The following is a 6,550-nucleotide window of genomic DNA, read 5'->3' on the forward strand; positions in this document are numbered from 1 at the left end:
AACTTGCCATAATAATGTATAACTTCGTCATTGTAGACCCACGGAGCACTCATTGGTCTATACAAACTTGCCATAATAATGTACAACTTCGTCATTGTAGACCCACGGAGCACTCATTGGCGTGAGTGACCCTCCAATTTGCCAAGCCTTACAAGGGAAGTTTATAATCTGATGAAATATAAAAACTGCTCTGCCAAAGGTGCTTGAAATGTTATAATGTGATGTCGTCACTATGCATTACTTACACATAATTATTTCAATACTTGTAAACACTGATTAATATATTTGAGTGGTTAATATTCAATACTCGTAAAATACATAAGAACATATCAGAAAACATTTGTCTGCGAATCTTGAAGTTTATCTTCCTTGGAAGCTTCAGCAGCAAAGAGAGGAACTTCAATCTCAGGTGGATCCTGTGGCAAATCAAATGTTTATCGTTAGTTATATAAGAAATACAAATTAGTTTATATAAATATTAGAGTTGGAATCAATAATTTTACCATGCAGCGCACAAGAGCCCAATTTACACCTTCGAAGAACGGGTGTCTTTTGATTTCACTCGCACCAAATCTGCTTCTCGGATCTCTATCTAATAATCGATACATTAACTGCTTTGCATGGACACTCACCTGCATTAATGCAAATACATATATTAAATATCCCATTCTCAATGTTTAATTCAACTGCTTCATAATGTCCTTAAATAAGATTGAAGTTTGAATCCAAATATTTGTTACTTTTTATGCAAAAGAGAGTAAGAAATTTACTTGTATACTTCTTGGGAATTTAAGATTTTTTGAAGAACATTGGCAAATGTCCTCTGTCTTGTCTTTCCCCTGAATGGTGTATATCCATACAACATTTCGTACAGAAGAATGCCTGAAATTATCAGATAGTTAAATTACAAGAAATTAACACCTAATTCTGATAAACCTGGATATTGGATTATAAGAAAAGCAATTCAAGTTACCTAGTGCCCACCGATCCACGGCACTAGTGTGGCCCGCACCACTGATAATTTCCTGCAGAAATATTACAGTGAAATACAAGCATTTATTTTGCAGTCTTAAAATATATACATACATAAATAAAGATACTAACCGGGGCAATATACTCTTCAGTTCCCACAAAAGAATTTGATGCACGCATAGGTTCTTCCATAAATATTGGTCTCTGCTGATTTTTCTTTTCATCTGTTACTCTGTAATCAGCAGCTATAAAACACCACTATAATTTATCAGAAAATTTTCCAAACTTCAAATACTCTGATGAACTGAACATAACAAAGCTTTAGATGACCTGGGGTTTGCACGATGTCAAGCAAGATAAATCAAAATCGGTCAAGGCAACATGTCCATTGTCCTGGAGAAGAACATTTTCTGGCTTTAAATCTCTGTATATAATTCCTGTAAGAATTGCAATAGGTTAACTCAATAACTTATTCATCACGCAATTAGCAAGTTTTTCTTTTTCTTTTCTTATTGACTTTAACCTACCTTGAAAGTGAAGGTACTCCAATGCAACAACTTCCGCAGCATAAAATCTACATTAATAACAAATTTCATGTCAAATCCCGCGCATATTTGGAAATAATCTGAAAGTCTCCCCAATTTTGGTTGAAAAGTTATAACAAGTATAGCTATATTATTGGGACTCTTCATTTTCCGAACCTAAAAGGAAACTCATTCCCTGAAGGTTTTTATCATATCATACAAGTAAAATTCATAATCTATGCAATAAACATCAGATACCTTGTTCCGGTTGAGCATAACGCCTTTGTCCATAGCTTTCATTGCGAAGTACATGCCAGTTCCACAGAGTTCCACCAAATGCACACTGTTAAAGGGAAAAAAACAATAGCTGATATGCAAATTTATATCAGAATATACATGTATTATACTGTAAAAATGAATGTAAAATGTTAGTAATTAAACAAACCTGCCAGTGTCACCTGATCCCAATGGTTTTACTGGCCTAAAGTGTTTTAGACCTATCTTTTCTCCACTGTCAAGAATCTACAAATTACACATGAAATACGTGATATAAAAATAATATAGATAGTAATATACTCAGCATATGGAAAGGATTAGAGCGGAGAATGACACTGGAATATCTGTTCTTTCTAATGATATGTTGATCTTGTTTAAATTACAGCTCTGATAATTTAATACCTTCAGAATAGATTCCCAAGAGAGACTATCCTTTCTGTGAGGTTTAGGGTGAACCACCTTGGAATGATTTTTCGATAGATCATCTAGAGTCTGCAGGTTGTGAAATTTGTACTAAGATTTATGTAAGACAAAAGAGGTTTTCTGAAGAAGTGAATCAACATTCAAACATTACCATATTGGCGTCAGGAAGTTCCCTCGCTGCTTCATCGACATTTTCTGCCGTTTGCTTCACCTGCAAGCAATGATTATGCTAACACGTCACACAAAAACCAAGAAATCTATTAATAGCATTATAGAATACACAGAAACTACAGATCTTCACTGCCTAGTATAGCATTCAAGTTACAGATTTGTATAGATTATGGTAATGACAAAGGCAGATCAGCACTCAAAAGAACTTCAAAAGGTAAAAATAGAGCTCAGTTAAGACCAGTTGTTCACTCTCTTGTGCAACAGTATTTGGAATACAATTACGAAGTGGATCAACTTCTGCACTGCCATCGAGCTGCACTCCGAAGAAATACTGGACTTCACCCTGTTTCATAGAGGCCAAAGAAGAAGAACAATCCGAGAGAAAATGTAGCTAAAATTTGATCACCTGCTTCACATAGGAGTTAAATAGAAAGATTCAGCTTTTACATTCAACTCCGGGAAATTGAGGATTTTACCTTCTGGTCACACATAGACTGCAGATGGCACAAGTTCCAGAACTTCTTGCCTGAAATTCGTAGAAAATAACTTTGAACGGTTATATACAATAATAACATAACCTGAATGCATTACATGTAGGACGTGAATCTGGCAATGCAAAGATTATATGAAAATCTATAACTTGAATAACATTACAGCATATATACCACTCTTTGTGTAATTGATGAGTTGAACAGTTACTTCTGTTTGGTTATCTATGGCCTCCCGAATCTTCCTCACAGTAGCTGGATCAGTTTCAGGGCCTTGGAGAAACCTGTTGGGGTTTAACAATCCCTTTGTTACGTTAATTACTTTTAGGGAAAGAAAATATTATTATTACTATTATTATTATAGGGAGATATCAATTTTATTATTAATAGGAAAATATTAAACTTTAATTATTAGTAGTTTTTTATTCTAAGAAGCCATTACTTAATAGGATTACTTGCTTAGCAAGACTTTTAATAGAACTAAGGAAGTCAAAACAGTTGAAACCGATACCTTGATACACAAGTATAGTGAATTTGAGGCATATACCTGCAATTTCTGCCCAAGATTTCTTCACGGCTGTACTCTGTCAGCTCCAAGAAGCTATCAGATGCAAAGATCTGAAGATCAAAACAAGTGGAACCATTAGTTTCTTACAAATTAACCTCGGATTTGCATGATCTAATATTATATATCAGAGACTCAAATACTTACAATGGGATTATCAGGCAGCCTTGGATCGGTAATGACAGTTTTTCACTATACGTTCAAGTGTGGTAGCAAGATCAATACCCTTTCTCATTTCCTTTTGTCTAACTTCATCATCAACACTGTCGGGCCTTTCGGCGGCGGCGTTTTCATCCTCGTCGGCATTCACCAGGAGACTATAGTAGACTGACTTTTCCTCCTAAGCCTGAAGCACGGAGAAGAAACCTAAGGTAAAATTGAACCGCCACATGAACAAGATACGATCAAATAAAGGCATTAATATTTATACCCCATGAAAGAAAGACGAGGAGATCTTCGGGGTTTCTTTTCTGGCACCTCGCTAATACGTTCCATTGAGATCCTTGGTACGTTTTCTGAGCTTCGATAGCTGCCACTCCTTCCCCACCACCAGATTTTCTAATGAAAGGATTACTTGTCGATGAACGAGGTTTCCTAACAGCTTCCACAAGTTCAGTAACTGAATCGGCAGCCATGTCCTTTCGCCGAGCTGCAAGAACAGATATTGTGTGATGACCAAATCAAGTTGTGTCGCTTGATGATCCATAAATTAGCTTTAAGTCAGAGTTCTCAGAAATTTTACATAAACATATATAGAATACGGAGCGTACAAATTATTATAGTTCGCGTTCCCCTAATATTTTTAAAGTTCTTATAAATTCTTGCGTTCATTCTAACGTATGTATACATACCATCGTATCGAATCAAAGACTCGGGCAGTCCATTGGGGCGCATCGTCTTTTCCTTGGCCCCTTCTGTATGCTTGCTTACCTCCACTTGCATTCTGGCAATTTATTCGTTCAGACAATAGAGAAATAATTAAGATTATATGAGAAGTGAAAACCAAGGTACCTAATAAAAGGATAAATGAGAAACTAACCCAATAAATTTCAGGACTTTTCCATTCTCGTCCTTAATGGGTGCAATCGTAAGAAGATTCCAAAAGGGAGTCCCATCTTTCTTGTAATTCAACAATCTCCCACAATAATTTTTCCCTGCCTGTAATGCCTCCCTAATCTTCACTATATCTTCCGGATCCGTACCCGCTCCCTGTAAAAAACCGACTGGATCCCCGACCCACCCACAATCAAAATGTCAATTTTACACCCCTCCATGACCGTTATTACAGTTAATACAAGCAAACTTAAAAGAAAAACTTGTTTTTTTTTACCAGTTCCTGCCCACGACCTCACTAGAAGTGTATCCGGTCATCCTGAAGAATCCGGCCCTTGCATACAAAATCGGGTAATCGGGTTTGGTAGCATCCGAAACAACGAATGTCTGTTGAAACGTTGACAATGCTTCCTTTAAGCCTTGGGATACTCTTGGGAACCCTATCCTTGATGAATTCGTTATCGGAAAATTCGTCCGAGCTCCGAACGGAAGTATTAGAGTTCCTACGAGTATCCATTTTGATATTCGGGTCATCCCCACCCGAATTTCTAGCAACCACTCCGCGTGGTTTCCCAGTTTCATTATCGGTTTTCAGTACTAGTCCCCATTCTGCAGCTCTCTTCGCAGCCTCTCCAGCTTCCTCCGAAGGCTTCGGACTGGCCGCTACGCCGTGGTTTCGGTCATTATCCTCGGTGGTCTCATGAAAAAGTTGTGATGGTGGCGGTGGAGATGGAGCAAGCGGTGGTGGCTCGCCGACTCTGATACTAGCTGGAAACGGTCAGCTTTTTCGTGGCTACCACCTGGCTCTCCCAAGTTTTGCCAAGGGGATTGCGACGGGTTAATGGGTCGGGTCGAGAAAGTTGATGGATTGAACACTTCAAGTGAGCCTCTGGAATCCCTCGGCAATGGTGGGATCGATTTTGATTGCTTGGCTGAGTTTTCCTTCGGGTCCATATTATCTGCAAAAATTTCAAAACCAAGTCTAGTGATCTATAGATACAGTATACAGGAAAGGATGAAACTTGAAAAAGAAGCAAACCACATCCTAATTCATATCCATACAAATATGCTTAAAAGGAATCCAGTACGTTTTTAGCCGAGTTGAAAATTTTATGGCTTCACTTATGTCGCATATGCCAATGTTTCATCAACATCAGTTGTGGGACATTGACATGAACTTGACTAAGAAGTAGGAACTGAAATTATTTGAGAGATGATAAAAAGAATTTAATAATAAAAGTCAGTTTTGTTTCATTTAACTCCTGTTAGCTCTGAGTTGTGGTGACTGCAAAACCTATTGAGAGCCTCTTATATTTTGGGGGATAACTTGAACTGTTCATGATAGTGAAAGGAGTAATGAATTAATTTCAGTTTCACAGAAAATGAACACTGCAACTGTAAGATTCGGGGGGGGGGGGGGCAGAATCTTTGAAAGTAAGGACTATATATGTGGTAGAAGCAGAAGCTAACCTCAAGTGAATTCAGATGGCACAATCATGGAAACAGTTCTTTTAAGACGAAACACAAGATTTTCTTTTTCATATCTATCAGAATTTTGTAGATATTTAGGTGGCGTTTGGTTCGTTAGAATATTTATGAGGGAATTAGAATTTGTGAAGGAATTGGAATCTGTAGGAATTGAAATTCAATCTCATATTCTGTTTGGTTGGCAGTAAATGGAATTGGAATCCAATTTTATATTCTGTTTGGTTCGCAGACATGTCAGATGAATTTGATATCAGTAATGTAAAATGACAGAATTACCCTTCTTATTTTTTTATTTTATTTTAGTTTATTTTATAACTTACATGTAGTAATATATTATAAAAAATTAAAAAAATATTAAAGTTTCATTTTATTGATTGATTATTCATTTCAATAAATTATAAAAATCATGCTAATAAACATTATAAGTTAAAAACATCGCAATCAAAATATGTTAAAAAGTTACCAAAAGATAGAGTAATATTTTGATACATTCCAATCGAAATATGTTAATTAGTTACCAAAAAATATACCAAAAACTAATTTTATTCAATATATGAATTAGAAACTCGACACGACACGACTCAAAATAA

General features: G+C 36.4%; 1 pseudogene; it reads right to left on the reverse strand.

Moving 5' to 3' along the window:
• Positions 1-295: 295 nt before the first annotated feature.
• On the reverse strand, positions 296-5,711 carry LOC120116702 (annotated as a pseudogene).
• Between the last annotated feature and the right edge of the window lie 839 nt (positions 5,712-6,550).

Source organism: Hibiscus syriacus, unplaced genomic scaffold (genome assembly GCF_006381635.1).
Source record: "Hibiscus syriacus cultivar Baekdansim isolate YM2019G1 unplaced genomic scaffold, ASM638163v2 tig00110302_pilon, whole genome shotgun sequence".
Classification (NCBI taxonomy): Eukaryota; Viridiplantae; Streptophyta; class Magnoliopsida; order Malvales; family Malvaceae; genus Hibiscus; species Hibiscus syriacus.